We start from the raw sequence: 18,640 nt of genomic DNA, 5'->3' as shown, positions 1-18,640 counted from the left end.
TACTGCTTCATGACAGTTTTTTTGGAATAAAATGTCACCGCAAGAAGTCTGCTATGAAAAAAATGGGTTTGTGATGGCAGTTTCAATTAAAAAGTGTTATGGTAAGTCATCAACCATGACGGATACATTTAGAAACTGTTACCTTAGAATAAGAATCTGAGTTTCTAATGGCGGTTTTATACAGAAAATGTTACCTTAAGTTGTCAACAATGACGGGTGTATGAAGAAGCTGTCACCTTATAGTCATGATTCCGCAACAGTTAAAGACCTTTCGTAACAGGGGCTTTGGTGACAGTGCAAATATTTTTCACAACTGTCACATGAGCATTTAGATGACAGTTTTTAACTGTCACCTAAGCCCATTTTTGTACTAGTGTTTCTCTGCAACCTTTATCTTCTTCTGCTGAGTTTCTTCTATTTCCATTGAAGCTTCACAGTGGAGAATGGGGTTTTAATGACCCACATCCCCGACCCTCAGTAGCGGTCGTGGACCAATCAAAGCAGTCGTAAATATAGTAAATTTCTGGAGCACAGAGTTAAGAGTTAAAACGGTCGTTCTACAAAAATTCTAATTACAATTATATCCCCAAGTCATCAACCCATACCGTGACCGCTTGACCTAGTTGAATCAGTGCTACTTCTTTTAGGCCGGTCCCTCCATTTCCCACCTCGTTACCATCGATGCGCTCGGATTATGATGCGGTCGGGCCACATATATTTTGTACGTGGCCCCCTCTTAATATTTTTACAGGTACTCAAATTAAAAACATGCCCCCTCTAAATTCCCGTAATTACTTTATCTTTTTGAGAAAAAGTAAAAAATTAAGATAAAAAGTTAGATAATGAAACTGTTTCGGAGAAAAAAAACTTCGTGTCACTATTTAAAGTCAAGTATGTGGCCGGACCGCATCGTAGCCGCACCACCATTGATGCTATAGATATCTCCTTCACCTCCTCTCTCTCTCCATTACTTCATTCTCTCTATCTACAGTTCTACTCTTTTCTAAATCGAGATCTCTAAATCAACCAGGTTTTTAAGAAATCAAAAGTTATTTATCCTGAACCCCATCTCATAAACCAAAACGCATCTTTTAGAAATCAAACTCAATTTTTCAATAACCCAAATTTCATATCAAACCCTACAAATTTGATAATAGGATTTTCTCCTGCATAATCTCTAGCAAAACCACCTTTTGCGATTTTCAGACTTCTTTCTCGTTTCGATCTATGTATTCAATTTCTTCTAATTGTTGCACTTCTAAGAAAAACCAGGGATGAATTTATCTGGTGGATTTCATTAAAATCTTAGCTTGGGTTTCTTTTTTTACTGGATCTATTGATGGGAAAAGAAGTATAATCTTGTTAACTTCTTCATCGGACAATGAAGACGGTCATTTAAGCTCATGGGTCTGCACCAATCCTGCTACTCGGTCAATATCGAAACAACAAATTTCGATTAATCCAACTTCCACATCTGAAGTCCAGGTATAATCATCTTTATCTATCTCTTTAATTATATTTGTTTTTGAATTTTGAAACCCTAGATTTTTATTGGTTGGTCTTTGTTATTATTCTTTGTAGTTGAATATCAACCTAATAGAAACGAAGAGGTAATTAGTCCAACTTTCTTAATTGCTTCTTCAATTAATGGGGAATTACATACGGGTTGTGTGTTGATTTATTTTATTTTGAGTTACATATTTGTGGATGAAGGTGAATGGGGGGATTGTAATTTGAGTAAAGTTATGGAAATAGATTAATATAGAATCACATTATTAAGTTAGTTGGAATAAGTTGAACTTATTACATATATCCAAGAGGAATAAATGAAAACAATTAGTTGAATTAGAATTTTAATGGCTTGTCGATCTTTGTATGACTGAATAGTTTAGCTTAAAAATACTGATGCAAAAAGTTTTCAAATTAGGATCTCCATGCTTACAGAATAATACAATGTCTGGTCTTTACAACTTTCATTTTAAATCGGATATCAATAACCATGCATATTGAAATTTCATTCTGATATTTATGATTCTAGAATCATTTTTAGGTTAATGCTCCGGTTACCTCTATACCATGTTTTATAAATTCTATGTAAATCAATCTTAATGGTCCTGATACCCTGCAACTCGCTGTTCTACCCACCTAGTGCCGTCTAACCAAATTGAACTGTTGAGGAATTGAATCCATTGGAAAAAAAACTAGGGAAAATCCTTGATGGAGATCATCTTCCTTAAAGATCAAGAGTTTTTTGGCCACACGCAATAGCTGGGGCACTTGGAATTATAGGAATTCATTAGTATAATTTTATGAGCGGGGCTCACAGAAAACTCTATATATCTCTCTGTTTTTTTCTTTTCAAGTGAGACTAAATATTTGGTGGTGGTATGTATAGTGGAGCAGGAGGTGTTAGAGAGAGAGATTGCGAGGCTTCGAGCATTAATGAGTTGCTAACACATTAATGGTTTTCTTACGTAACGTTCTATCAAAATTATGTGTGTTAGAAGATCTGACTTACCATCTATATAGAGCATATATGGAATTCATTTTTGTAAACAGGCCTGATCCAGCAATTATTTCAGTTGCCCTGAACTTGTTTGCCGCAACCATGCTTAAATTGTATATGTTGATTGATGCACTGGCACCATAATATGCTTCACCTAGCCAGTACCTGTAAGCATCATTTATATATTTTTTTTCCAAAGTTTAATTGAATCCACTTGGTTTGTGTAACAGATATTCTATTGACATCTTCATGGTTCTTAAAATCTGACGGCCACTGTAAGCCTTACTGGTTTGTTCTTCGCTTTCAGTTACCGAAATTAGTTACAAGTGATTGCACCTTACAGATTATATGCAAAACATGCCCAGTAAAGCTTTCTGCAGGGATTATTGATATCTTCGTGGTTCTTAAAATCTGACCGCCGCTGTAAGCCTTACTGGTTTGTTCTTCGCTTTCAGTTACCGAAATTAGTTACAAGTGATTGCACCTTACAGATTATATGCAAAACATGCCCAGTAGTGCTTTCTGCAATGATTTTTCTTTTCTATCCGCTTGAATTAAAGTGTGATATTAATACATTTGGGCCATGAAATTTGGATACTGTTTAATGGAAATTTTAGATATGAAACTAAGGGAAGGCTTCTGTTCTTAACATACCCACCATTAAAAAACAATAACAGTCTAATTAACTTTATCACTTTTGTGCATATTAGCTTTTACATTCCATGTAATTTGGAAATTTAGGTATGAAACTAAGGGCAGGCTTCCGTTCTTAACATTCCCATCGTTAAAAACAATAACAGTCTAATTAACTTTATCACTTTTGTGTTATCACTAATATTAGCTTTTACATTATCAACCAACAATGATACTAAATTTACAGTCATACTTCATACTAAAATTACAGTCATATTTCAAACTTAGGAAGAGGTGGTAGGTATGAAGAAACATTGACGAGATGTTAGATTGCATCTAGATATCCTTTTGGAAAGCAAAACTTACTTCCGATTATTCATCTTAATTAAATTTGATATAAAACTTGGTTTAAAAATCTAAGTTCTTTTCGTGGCACCTAACTAATGCTTGAGAACTGATTTGGAGCTTTTAACTTAGGAAAACTTTGATATGTGTCATATTCCGTACCAGGTATACTGATTTGGAGCTTTTAACTTAGTTGTTCTGTATTTCTGTGTTGTGGAGTGTAAAATTGATATTATGTGTCCATGTATTTAACTTAGTGAGAGAAGTGTTGAAAGAGGATGCTTCGCAAGGAGAACTGTCTTGGCTTTCCATTACATTCTTGCAGTGTGACCAAAATAAATTGTCTAGAATAGTTTTATGGGTTTAAGGTTCTTCGTGATTCTGGTTTTATATTGATAATTTGATATGATGTATGTGTTGGTGGGAACTAGATTCAATGCCTTAATTCAACGTTGCAGAAGAGTACAGACAGAAAACATGGAAGACTAAATTCAACGTTAAAAAATAAAAGCAGAAGGCTGATGAAGCAGGTATAGGCGTAATATCTCTGAATTCCAGGTGAATATTCCTGCATCTGATCTCTAAACTGTCCATTTACTTGGTGCTTGCTGGTTTTGACCTTCTGATTTTTTCCTTCTACCCTCTAACAATAAATTCCCGGACTTGCAGAGAAGGATATTTGAGGTCCTACAAGTTTGCGAACCTTCCTTTCTTGGCTGATTACAAGTTCAAGGTATATGTAAGTTACTGCTCTGACGTCTGAACAAAACAAATTTGCTTTCAGTTACAACTTTAAACTTTGTGATTCTTCTCTATAGCAATTTTGGTTGATAGAAGTTAGCTTAACTGAGGTATATCAAACTATGTAGGATAATATTGAGAAGGGTGAGAAATAGCTAAATATCACCATTGGTATCCTTGTTTCTGTTGCAATGGTTATGTTGACCTCTATAAGATTCTTTTTGGCGGTAAGAAAGCAGTGGTAAGTTTTTAGTACTTAAAGATATTATGATTTTCCCGACTTTTTTCTCCTAAATTATTCAAGTTTTAGCCATATAATGTTTGTTAATTTACTTTGATAAGGTGTACGCTACATTATCATTGGATGGTTTTTGACTTCTCTTTAGTCGAGCTGTTAATGTAGGTTTGATGTAGGTCCACTTGTGATGTTTTTCTCTATTTTGTTGGTATTGGTACATGGTGGTTTCTGAGCCTACTGGTGCTTATTTTTTAAACATCTGTTGTGATGTTTCTGGTAGTAATGGGTTCATCAGTAGGTATTTGTTTCCTCATGCTTTTCTCAGTCAATGCGCTAATAGCAACTGGTTTATCAGTAGGAAGAACAAAACTGTTTAGTTCTTTTGGTTATTCATCTTGGGGCCTCTCTGCAATCTTACCTGCAATACCTGTTAACGTTCTTATATTAGGATTCCATGTATAACCCATTATGTATCTTGTGCTCGAGATATGTCAAGGTCGTGAATTAAAGAACTGGTTACGTTTGTGCCGTTGTGTCGATGTTGGACAGAGGAAGGTAAAGAGATTGACATCATATTGGTTAGGATACCCACCTTTATATATCACTGTCCTCTCATGTGCATGGCATGATTATTGTTTTTATAAGCGTTTTCTTGAGTATTGTGACCTCCCCACATTAATCAGCTGATGGCTTTTGCTGTGCAAGTACACCATTATGAAGTAGGAATAAGTTCTTCATCATCATCGGAGTTTATAATTTTGATGTTAATCAATAGTTATTTAGTTCATCATCTTGTAATCGAATCCTAGAACTATAGATTACATTGGTCAGAACTACAGATTTTAATCATCTATGTAATTTGAAACCAATGAATCAATGAATGTTAAATTGAATGATTATTTGTGTGCAAGTTTAATTTGATTCTCATTTTTATTTGATTTGAATTTGATTTTCATTTGAATTCTAATTTGAGTTTCATTAGATTCTCATTTGAATTTGGTTTTCATTTGATTCTCATTTTAATTCTCATTTGAGTCTCATTTGATTCTCATTTGAATTTGGTTTTCATTTGATTCTCATTTGAGTTTCATTTGTGTTTGATTTCAGATTTAGTCAGACTCAGTCAGGCCAGATAGCCAATCCGAATCAATTTTTTTTATATTAAGATTTGATATCTATGACTGATAGAAGTCAGTCATATATTCTTGACTATTGAAATCCGTCGTTGATATAAGATTTTCAACGACCCCGAAAGACACGTCATAGTTGAAAAAGACGCTCAAACATTGACCCTTTTTTTGACCGACAAAGCAAGTCCTAGATACGAGTTAAATGACTTGCTTTGTCGGTCGCGAAACTTCTGATTTCAACTAATGCTTTGACCTGGTTACTACCTTTTACTTCGCTTTCTCTTTTCATTATTCTTATCATTCTTTTTCCTTTACTTTCTTCGTTCTCATACTCTTTTTCCTCATTATAAGCATCTTGATTATCCTGATCTTGATTGATTTGATCATTTTTGAGTAATCTTTCATTATCTTGCATTCCCATACTGAAAATGCCTCTTAAAGCTGGTTGGAAGAATGATAGAGAACTCAAAATATTAAAGGCCGAATTTGGTCATAGAGGCTTCTCACTATCCATCCCTCCTGGATCAGAATCTTTTTCTACGCTTGGTCCTGAATGGTTTTCGCTTGATCAATGGAACGATCAGAAGATCATTATTTCAGTGGGACAACTTCTTGCTGGTCTTCATGTTCCCCTCTATAATCCTCAAACTCATATGTTCTATGAGATTCTTTCCGATGCGAGATTTTCGCGCGGGCATATTCCAGTTGACTGGTGACAGTATCAGGATAGTTAAGGAATACGCTCTTCGTGCGACAGGATTAGAATCTATTTATCCAGTAGAAGTAAGAAAGCCAGAATACGCCCATAGGGAGATCAACCCTGCGGATTACACAGTTGAGAATTTCTTCAATTACTATGATGTTACCATTATGAAGAATGAATCATTTAAATGGGGTATTCGTTTGTTGCGAAAGGACGGTATGGCGGAAGACGAAAGAATCATGCGTGATGTCGATTTTCATGATTCTACTAATAATTCCGCTCATAAATCAAAAGATACTCGTTGGGCGGAGTATCCTATTGTTTTGGCGGGTCCCTACATAACTGGCAGAAGCGAAGATGGTTCAACTCTTCCCCTACCTGCGGATTTTCCTGCTTACAATCCTTGGGAGTTTAAATGGCCCGAGGAAGCTAATGTGGTATTTTACCTTTGGCTTTGTTTATCTATTTACCTCCTTCCTTTTGTACTTTGTTTCTCTTATCACCTCTTTTGGTTTCAGATTGCCAAGCAGACAAAGAAGGCTAATAAAAAATTTCCTCATGTGTCAACTTCGCACGATAATGAAGTAAGAAATACTCTTTGTTGAGTTTTAACAATATTGTTTTCGCTGTTTATTATCTTTCATTATTCGCGTAGGTGGCAGCTGGAGGCGCTAAGGGTAAGAATAAAATTGAAAAGGTGAGGGTACCCAAATATACATCAAGCTAAAACATTTCCTACCTATAAGTCATTTCTCTGAAAGTGATTGTCTATGGACTGAGTCGAGACAATATAACTAATCGGTTCACACTTCGTGTGATCGTCTATGGATACGAGATCGAGACAATACAACAACGAAGAATGTTACTTGAAAAAAAGGTTCGGACTTAACCAAACACAATAGGATTCACTTATCAAGTAAATATAAATTAACGTTTGTGTAATTTACTTTAATTATAATAAAACAATTACAATGCGGAAATATAAAGTAAATGACACAGCAAGATTTTGTTAGCGAGGAAACAGCAAATGCAGAAAACCCCGGGACCTTGTCCAGAATTGAATACTCTTAGGATTAGGCCGCTACACAAAATTACACCTAACTTCGTATAGTCGAGACCAAGCAACTAAACCTATAGTCACCTAAATCCGTCTGTATTCCCACGCCTCCAACTTATAAATAAGTCACGTACTTGGAACAATTCCTTTGGTTCGTATTCCAAACAGTAAAGGAACAAAAAATCTGTTTGGTATCAACTCTCTTCAACCAAGTGATATGAGTCGGACAAAGGCTCTTCTGTTTATCTTAACATAAACTCCTTCGTGAGGTCCTTAGATCTATCTTATGTTCAATTACTGAAGTAATCGTTTAAGATTAAGCCAACAACACTCTTAATCCAAAGAATTATGTTGATGCTGATCTACTCAATTAATCAATCCAATTTACCACAAGGATAAACCGAATATTAATTGGATCTTCTTTTACCGAAACAAGTATTGTACACCAAATTCTGGATTTAGCAACCCAGATTAGCAACAGGGCTAAAGCTGTTGCTAATCAGCAACTAAGAAAATCTGTTTCTAAGATTTAGCAACAGTTATTTTTTGTTGCCATTCGCGACTGCGGATCTTCAGTTGCTATTAGCAACTGCAGAAAGATCACGCATCCCACTCGTCTGCGTGCCAAGTAACACTCGTTGTTATTTGTCTGACCAAGTCAACTCAACCCATTTTGAATCAGATAGATGAATCCACCCCGACTCCCATATATCTCTAACCCTGGACTTCAGAAATCTTATCCACTCCCTTCTCTAAACCTTCTCTAACCCTTCTCTCTATCCACCCGCAAGAAGAAGAAGAAGAGATAGCAGCCGCATATGGTGGTGACGAAAAATATACAGGTGCACAGACACACCTATCAGTAAACTTGAAGAAGTTTATGCTTTGACTGGTGAAGATTCTCTTATCTAAATCTCAGTGATTTTAGTTTTCTAATTCGAATTTAAATCGATTTTCTTGCTTATTGGTTTGATTTTTTTTTTTTTGATTTTGTGTGGAAAAGAGAAACTGTACCGATTTGATAAAGATGGAATTCAGTAGAAAGAAAGAGATACTAAAAGCTGAACAAGCTCCTCTTGATCTCTGCTTATTATCGCGGTATTATACCTCTCTTTAATCATCTAAAGATTTAATTTTTATCCTTGCTGTTGAAATTCCTAGAAAAAATTTAAACTTTTAGCTGATTTTTGGGTTAAATATGTGAAATTTAGGGTTTTTTTTTGATAGATTGATGATAATTTGGTTCTGGGTTTTATGTCTAGATTGGTTTTGTGATGCCCATGTTGTGAAACTTCGAAATTTAGTGAACATACTGCGATTAAAGAAATCTCAGCGGAGAAAAAAAAATCGGATTTTTGTTTACATGAATGACCACAAGTACATTGGTCATTGATGTAATGTAGTTTAACTTAACATGAATGGATTTTATGTGTTGATGGGTTGTCAGAAACCAGGTTAGAAATTATGGATAGTTGTTAGTGTAATGATAGTAGCTTAATGTGGATTTTAACGATCTCCAAAACGTGCTTGTTTTGAGTGAATTGTTGTATTTAAGTGTTTGGTATAGTTCTACTAACGATGGCGTTACATTAACTTTTTAATTATTTAGAGGGAATACTTCAAACAAGGAAAAACCAAACAATTCAAGGATATATTGGAGGAAGGGTCTTCGCCAGAGATTGATGAGTACTATGCTGATATGAAAGCGGAGCGCATTGCTATATTGAATGCACTGGGAGCATATTTTAGTTATCAAGGAAAAATTGAGACTAAGCAAAGATAAAAAGATGCATATTTTGTTTTAGCAACAGTATTGTTATAGAGCTTCGAGGATTGACATACATGAGCCTTCAACTTGGGTTGGTAAAGGTTAGTAAATTTAACGCTGAACACGTGTTAGTTACTTTGTTTTGATGAATGAAGCACTGTGTTCGAGTAATTAGATGTTTAGAGTAGAGAGAGAAGAATTGAAACCAAGTGGTTATGTTTTCGACAGTTTCATAAGTATGTTTTTACTGACATGATTGGGAAATTAAAAGCTAGATCCTAACTACTTGTGTACAGGCCAGCTTTTACTGGCCAAGGGTGAAACAAAACAAGCATCTTCAACGTTTAAGATTGTGCTGGAAGGAAATCCTAAGAATGTGCCTGTCCTGCTTGGTCAGGTATGTCGAATTGACAACCTATTGCTCTTCCTATGCATCTTAAGCCGGAGCTTACAACCTTGCAGTATTCAATATCCAGCATAAGATTTGCCAGTCTTTTTTCTTCAAACTTATTTGTTTGATAAAATTTTATGTGTGCAGGCATGTGTACAGTTCAGACTTAACCGTTACACAGAGTCTTTGGACTTATATAAGGTATGTTTGTTCTTCGCATTGTGTGGATGTTGACATTAACATGTGTTTACCCTATTTTTATTTTATCATAATGAGAAACTGAACTTCGTCCTATTTTCTACTTGTTTAAGAGGGCATTGCAAGTGTATCCCAATGGTCCTGCAGCTGTAAGGCTTGGAATAGGTCTCTGTCGCTACAAACTTGAAAAGTTTAATTTGAAGAAGCCCGGCAAACTTTGAAGCTTCTTAAAAATAAACAGACAGAAAAAGAATTTGGTTATGAGATTATATAAGACATTCAAGATCTTTGCTAATCATCAAGGTTTTTTTTTTTTTTTATTTCTGAATTGATTTTGGTTTTATTTGAAGCTAATTTGATCTGTGAGATTTGATTGTTTTTTTTTCTTTTTGTGAATGTAAATATGGGGATACGTTGGAGTCTGATCTTGATTCCAGTTGTGAATTGATGAATTCAGACACTTAGATTGCAGCTGGCTTTGACGAGAATCATTTGGGTGGGTCATCTTCCTTCTAAAATAGTTATGCTTAGCAATTTCTTTTTCTGACTGCTAACATCAAGTCATGTGTCTGAACGAAAAACTCATGATAGAACTGCAGAGCATTGGCCTACATTTAAGCTCATGTTGTGCCAAGAGGTTCATATTGTTCCTCAAGGCATTACAGGATCCGGAATCAGAAATGAAAAACTAAACATTCAACGGAAGCTAATGCACATAGAACATACAAGACACAGATATTTACGTGGTTCGGCCTACGTCCACAGACAGCAGAAATTCAGTTTATTCATATATCAAAGAATACACAATACACATGACACTCAGCACCCATTCTTCTTCTTCACATTTTCAACTCACCTTCAAATATCCCCCAACTCTCCCAACCCCAAAGCCGTGAGAGGATCTACATCTTCCTAGTGGAGAGATTACTTCTCTTCTTTGTGAGGAGATGTCTACAACCTAAGGGTTTAGACAAGATTTATGTAGATGATGTAGATGCCTATAACCTAAGACTGATGCCTTTATTTATAGGCTTACAATACTTCAATTAGGAAACCAAGCTTTACTCTAATTTAGGAAACCTAAACTAGCTAAGATAGGAAACCCTTGTTTAGATAGAAGTCTAAACACAATTCCAAAAATCAGTCAAAACTGATTTAGGAAATCAAACTGAGATTTCCTAAAATCGAGCCAATATCCAACAATTCTCCACCTTGGCAAGTTTTCTAGGACAACTTCAACTTTACTATTCTCTGATTTCTCCACATTGGCATGAAATCTAAACATTCACCTTCCACGCCTTCGTATTCTACTGCCTTCAATCATCGGGAGGTGCCAATCATGCGTAGATGCTTCAATTCCACTTAAGGAATTCAATAATTCACTCACCCGTAGGTGCCAATCATGCGTAGATGCTTCAATTCCACTTAAGGAATTCAATAATTCACTCACCCGTAGGTGCCAATCATCCGAAGATGTTTCAATCCCTCGAAGGGATTCAATTCTCCAATCATCTAATGATGTTTTCATACTTCAATCATCCCAAGATGTTGAACTGGTACAACTTCCGAAATCCTTGTCCAAGGTTCAAATGTGTCAACCGACACCAGCACACCGTATGGTGTTTCAAATCCCTTTTAAGGAAGCAATGTGCTTCAACATGTGCTTCACAAATTCAATCCCATAACAGGGATGCAACTGTGTCTTAGAAAAAAATACCAACATACTAATGCACCTAAAGATGCTGCAAATGTAAGTCATTGATTTAGTTCAAGATGGCCAATCCTAAACATCACCAATTCTTTCGTAACTTTGCTGATTTCTCATCAATTCCAGTTATCTATTAATCCTTGACGCGTCTTCAACTTCATAGATTTTCACATGCACATATTCTTCAAACTTGCAAGATTCAATTCTTTGCACATTTGCTTCAACTTGTAGGATATATTCTTTGACTTCAACTCACCACTTCACTTGTCAAATTTGAGCTCTTCCTCCATCCTACTTCTTCAAATTCCAACACTTCGTCTTTCAATGCGGAGTTCAATATTTCAAAAGATGAAACAATTCATACCTTACAAAGATGCAGTCTTTATAAGTTCCCAAACATCTGTGTGAGCACATTCCAGTATTCCATGTGGTGATATTCATGATATCTTCATATCTTCAAAACTGGAAATTTCTCCTCCAAGCTTGATTCATTCTCCACCTTCACACAATGTTCGCAAAATCCTAAACTGCATGATTTTGCGTTCTACAACTTCATTCCTTAACTACATGATTTAGTCTTCAAATGTATTATATTGCGCACTATCTAACACTTCTACTTCCATATTCAACAATACAGATTTCCATTCTCCAATTGCTTCTCTTCAAAAACAGAACAAGAAACTACAGATCCACCACACACAATATCTCCATATAGGAAATCCAATTTACCAAGTCTCTTCAATCGATCATCAACAATGCAATATGCTTATAGCCAGCTGCTTCAAGCCCTTCTTCGTGAAATCAAACTCTTCAACCAGAATTTATCTACCTTCTACTAGCGCCCTCGCAACACTAAGACATTCAAACGATAGATAATTCTCAGACGAAACTTACTAATAGGTTTCTGCAATCCTCGCTACTCCATGCAACCGAGGAAAACTTAAGTTTAACTTCTTCTTCAATTCCTTCGACTACGTCAAGAACAACATGATCGAATTAATGACATCCGGTAACATTCACAATCGTTCCCCTTGGTATTTTGAACAATTTTAAGGATCATGACGAAATCAATTTTGTATCTTTACCTCTTCCAACGTACACGCCATTCAACTAGTAATTAAAACAAATCACTCTTGTTTCCTTGCAACTTGGCTTGCAAAAAAAGCATATTCAAACAGAAAACCAACAAGGTATTCCCAAATAGTCCACAAAAGTCTCAAACAAGCGAGGTAAAGACCGAAAACAAACCAAAATCTTCATCAAACTAGTTAATAAGGTTATATAATTACTTACCCGAAGCTATGAAAAATACATAGGGTTTATGCCTCAAGAATTATATCAATGTCAAATCCTCACTTCAAGTAGCGCTTTAACTTCAAAAGTCTATCAATCAACGAATGTGAAACACTTCAAATACATTCTTTTATGAGTAATTGATGCTTCAAAAGGTGCTTGTCAAATCAGAAAATCCACCTCTTCACCTTGATGCAATTCAAACGACCTTGTCTCCAAGATTCTTCACATGAGGTTTCACAATGATTTTCTGAATTCCAAAATAACTCTAATCTTCCAACTGACATAACTTAATTCTACAACATGCCTATTGATGCATCTTCTTATAGGATTTACTTCAATCCCTAAGTATGTCTTCTTCCACAAATCCACTGCTAACCCACGTTTTTCCAACGGAATGGATGCAACCTTGTACCACAGTTTTCAGAACTGTTGCGATTCTTCTACCACAAATTTAAGTCCAAAAACGTCACCTCGTCTTTGTGTTCTTCTTTAAATTTGACATCTTCTTTGATATCTTCACATATTGTTTCCAACCCAATTCAAAAGAGCAAAACCCGAGATTTCAAGAACCTAGACCTAAGCTCTGATACCAGTTTGTTGTACCAAGAGGTTCATATTGTTCCTCAAGGCATTCCAGGATCCGGCATCAGAAACAAAAAACTAAACATTCAATGGAAGCTAATGCACATAGAACATACAAGACACAGATATTTACGTGGTTCGGCAATGGCTTACGTCCACGGGCAGCATAAATTCAATTTATTCATATATCAGAGAATACACAATGCACATGACACTCAACACCCATTCTTCTTCTTCACATTCTCAACTCAATTTCAAATCTCCCCTAACTCTCCCAGCCCCAAAGCCATGAGAGGATATACATCTTGCTAATGGAGAGATTACTTCTCTTCTTTGTGAGGAGATGTCTACAACCTAAGGGTTTAGACAAGATTTATGTAGATGATGTAGATGCCTATAACCTAAGACTTATGCCTTTATTTATAGGCTTACAATACTTCGATTAGGAAACCAAGCTTTAATCTAATTTAGGAAACCTAAACTAGATAAGATAGGAAACCCTTGTTTAGATAGAAGTCTAAACACAATTCTAAAAATCAGTCAAAAATGATTTAGGAAATCAAAGTGATATTTCCTAAAATCGGGCCAATATCCAACAGCTCAAACTTTTCTTTATTTCCATTCAAGCTCAAACTTTTCTGAATTTTTTTTTCCTTATAAACACTCACTTTTGTGATTTCCTTAATACATCGTAGTTCACATATTTGTAGAGTTATTTTCCTTGTGTGCGGTCTTGAACTTCAGTTGCTGAATTCTTTATGATCTAACTTTAATAGGAACTTAATACTCAAGAAATGAGGAGAAGGATTCAATGTAACATTAGTGGCAACTGGTGGAAGCCAATAGGGTGAAGTCATGTCTTTCCATGCGGGCTTCAGTGACCAAGTAGAGTTTAAACTTCATCCCATTTATTATTTTAAACGCATTATTATTTGGTTGAACGCATTAGAATTTACGAATACATTTGGGTAGACATAAGAGATCTTTTGACGTCGTAACAGATCAAGTTGCAGGGTTGGTACTGGGTCTGTAAGCTTGTTTTAATGGGATCTGCAATTTGAACTGAAGGTGCAAGATCTCAAGAGAATTGTGAAGTTAATAAAATCTTTGTCCCTTAGACGATCGTTTCTACTTGAACATCTTTACGTATTATTCTTATGTTGTGTGTGGGTCTTTGGGTCGTAATTCTTCTGTCTCATGAGGCTTAATATTTATTATTGCTCATCCTTTGCCTAAAGCCTTAGTAGAGATTGATATTGAGTGGGTTTTTGTTCTTTTTTTTTTTCTATAGATAGTACTAAGGGGGGTCATTCAACATCCCACATCAAATGTGTACAGTTAAGTTGGATCCGCAGATGGAGATACAAGGTCTATACCTAGTTGGTGTTTTTCTGCATATACTATGAAGCTGCTTTTTTTTTATGGTAATATTTTTTAGATCTTTGAAGAGTTGCTGATGAGTTGTCGGTTTTTGCAGGAAATAGTCGGTGTTAAAGTGCTTCGGCTCATAATTGTAGCTGCAATTAGGTATGCACAATTTCCTAGTTACAGATTATGTTAACATTGTATCTATTTACTGCTGCCACGTAGAACATTATATGTCTAATTTTGTCGTCTTTATCATCTCAGTAAGTAAGTTGTGAAACTTGTAAACATTTGTATCTTCTACTGTGATACTTTTAAGTCAACCATCCATTAATGAATCATTTTTTTTCAATTCATTGACAAATCTCAACATAGAACTTTTGTATGTCAATCATGAGAATTATGTAGTTCAATTTTTTTATTGATTGCATGTTGGATATCAGAGTTATTAGATTGAATCATAAGAATTAGGTGAACCAGGGTAGTTCAAGGGGAGCTGGGTAATTGCAGGAAAATATTGGGGAAAATCAATTTTGACTGGGGCAACGAAGACTTGACTATATTTTTTTTCGGTTGCAAGAATTTAGCAACGGCGAGTATATGTTGCTAAATATGAACTAGAACAACTATATGCGGTCCAAATAAAAAATATCTCGGAATAGCTCTAAAATTAGCAACATAATAGCAACTGCTTGTTCTTGTTGCTAAATTTTAGTTTCACAACAGCTTGTTTCTGTTGCAACTGTCGTTGCTGACCGAATTTAGCAACAAAGCTAGAGCTGTTGCGAAAATTTGGGACAGGGTGTTTCGCAACGGCAAAAATCTGTTGCAACACCGGTCAGCAACAAGAATAAGCTGTTGCTAAACGTTAAAGTTGGTGTAGCACACCAAAGATTGTAAACCCACGAATCAGAAATCTCCAATATCTTCTCCGTCTTCAAATCTTCTTAGATCTTCAATAAAAACCTGCACATAATCACTTGAAGCTCTTGTGATCAATCACGCACAGAAAGGAGTCTGTTAACAATGGATTATCATAAGATCGTCTTTAGCATTAATAACAGTCTAAAGATCCCTGTTGAAACTTTGAACTAGTTTAAGTGAATCTAATACTAGAAAAGAAGATTTTCAAGCATAAACAAACTAGGTGCAATCAGATACAACCACTGTTAGTCAATCAAATCAATGAAAACAAAAGATAAACCACAATTATTTAGTTTCCCACCAACGGTACACGCTAGAGCTTCTCAATCCCAAAGAAGACTTTAAACTGAGCGGAAGAGATTTCTCCTAATTAGGTTACTCTCCTCTCCTAATAGGCGGCTACACCAGTAACAACAAAAAAGAGGAAGTTTGTTGTTACGAAGGATTAGTTTGCTAGAAGGCAAACTTCAAGTATTTATAGACAAGGAAGTTTGGACATCAAGGAATTTACAAAACCTAAAATATTCTCAAGATATTCATTAAAGCAAAAATTCGGTTTCCATAATTCCTGGAAATGCTTTGTCCAAAAATAATGATCGAAATCTATCGAAAAATCTAATTAGTAAATGCACATTACTAATTCTTGTATTTTCCTATAAAATGAAATTAATAACCTTAATTAAAAGATTCTTAACTTACTTATGTTTCGATCTTTGGATTTTCTTCCTTTACATATTAAGGAATAACTTTGAACAATTAAAGAAATAAACATTCACAGCACGTGTTCAAAGTATGTCGACATCCTTACTTTATAAGTTGTCTTTCACACTTACAACCTTGATACCAATTTGCCACACTTCCAAACAAGTTTAGAATTGGTTCATCTGACTTTCAAGAACTATGTGATTGATCAAACAAACATTCAATCACAGTCATGGGTTTAGCGGTTCTACCAAAACAAGTTTCGGTTTTACCTCAATGTGAGTACTGTGCATAGTCACACTAGCTTTCCAAAATTTGGTTGACTATGTACTAGGATCGGTTCCCCACATATATATGGTGTCTAAGTTATATGCGTTGCACATGTCCATAGGATCGATTCCCCTTTGCCTAAAAACGTGTTGCACATGTTCACAGGATCGGTTCCCCTTTCTGCTATAAACCTTGATGCACCCCATAGAAGGATCGGTTCCCCTTTGTGATGTACTGCACCTCTTACTAGGATCGGTTCCCCTTTCCCAAATTTGGTCAGACAAAACTCAAACCCGATCATACCATCTCAGGTGATTACTTAACATCGGTTTCACTAATAGAAGTCATACCAATACATAAGTCAGGACTTTGTGAATAGTTCTACCAAGAACACAAACAAGTTGTGAGCGGTTATACTCAATCACACATATTGGTTGTTCAAAAGATAAGCAATGAATAACAAAATCAATAACACCTGGCAATTTCATTTTCGGTTCACAAACAAGTTTATGAACTTACTTCCTTAGAACACATGTAAAACATTGTTCCCTAGGATGAAATCCTCACCTCATACCCATAGATAATCACAATAGCATTCAAATGATTATGGCGATGTCTTATCTACAAAGTTTAATGGTTAAGCAATAAACCTCGTATTGTATTCCTTAATTCTATGTCTATTTAGAGTTCAGATATGCTTCGCAATTTTGTTTTCAATATGCATGACTTGAAAGATACGTTAGGGAATTAAACAGTTCAAGTCAAATATCACTAACCTCAAGTGTAAGGATGATTGTTGTCATTGTATCTCCTTGCTTCTTCACATCTTCAAGTCTTCGCAATACTTGTAATGTCTCATATCGTAATACTTTCGATCTAACTTATACAAAGTTGACTCTAGTACATAATCAAGCGAGTCTTAACATGAGTTTTGATTCACTAAAATATGACAACCAAACTTGACATACCAACGCTTGGTGGGTTCAGCCGAGCTATGCTCTAACAATCTCCCCCTTTGTCAATTTTAGTGACAAAACTCTTACATCATATGGATAAAAAAATTACAAGAATTCATTACACATATGCTTGATTCCCGAATTCAAAGCACAGTAAACTACTTACATTCAATCCTTGAAAATACCGTTGTTGACATTATAATAACAAAGATAATACTCCCTCTAAGGAAGATAGGTAGATATTCAATCCGTACGTCTTTGTTATACCAATTCATATGACATGTTACTCCCCCTTAGTTTATGCTTTCACTCTTTCGTTTAGATAAAACGTTTAAGCACCAATGAATATAAAATCGATGCCAGTATCAATCGTTTACTCCATATATTTCTCCCCCTTTTTGTCACAAAATGACAAAGAAACGAAAAAAGAAAGGACAACATGAAAAGAATCTTACAAATCTCAAAATAGACTTGCAATCTGTAGAGTGAGGCACGAGGGTTCCACACATCATGTTCTGATAACCAATATCAAAACCGAAACTACAAGTAGTTTATTTTGATATGTTACCAAGGAAACAATTGTCCGAAACAATTTTTCCAATTTAGTTTAGCAAAACAAAATTCAACTAAGCACCTTAGTCCCTTTGCTAAACCGATTGTTCAAAAACAACCGCTTAATTCGATAAGACCAAAATAAAGATAACTCTATTTTTCTCATCAGGTTCTAATTATCCATAAACTTGGACCTTTCAATGTTAAACAAGACAAGTACTAGGTTAGTTAACTAGCGTTTCTTGTTAAGGCATTCGATTAGACTTGAATAACCGAAACCTCACTTCGAAAAGTCTAACTAAGATCAGAATTAACTTAGTTTCTCTTACCCGGAATCGATTTGGACTAAACAACTCATCCCGTACACTTTTATTTCCTTAAGCCATAAATAATTCATACAAACCAACATAAATCAACTTGAATAATTATTCATCTCAACCGGAAGCCATTGAAATAACATAGACATTAAAAGTACCGCAATTGCACCGAATTTTGTAAGCCTAAACAATTGATACCACACAATAAAACAAGATAACAATAGTTTTTCTTAACCGGAAGCAATTGAATCACACACA

General features: G+C 35.3%; 1 long non-coding RNA gene across 2 annotated transcripts; it reads left to right on the top strand.

Moving 5' to 3' along the window:
* Positions 1-971: 971 nt before the first annotated feature.
* On the top strand, positions 972-5,277 carry LOC113321562. 2 transcript variants are annotated; one of them, XR_003346755.1, is made up of 4 exons: positions 972-1,485; positions 2,737-4,042; positions 4,154-4,217; positions 4,354-5,277. It is a non-coding gene; the product is annotated as an uncharacterized LOC113321562 (long non-coding RNA). The 2 variants fall into 2 exon arrangements; XR_003346756.1 differs by having other exon boundaries at positions 4,154-4,223.
* Positions 5,278-18,640: the final 13,363 nt, after the last annotated feature.

The sequence above is a fragment of the Papaver somniferum genome, chromosome 11, assembly GCF_003573695.1.
Source record: "Papaver somniferum cultivar HN1 chromosome 11, ASM357369v1, whole genome shotgun sequence".
Lineage (NCBI taxonomy): Eukaryota > Viridiplantae > Streptophyta > Magnoliopsida > Ranunculales > Papaveraceae > Papaver > Papaver somniferum.
This window is presented reverse-complemented; position numbering and strand designations above follow the sequence as displayed.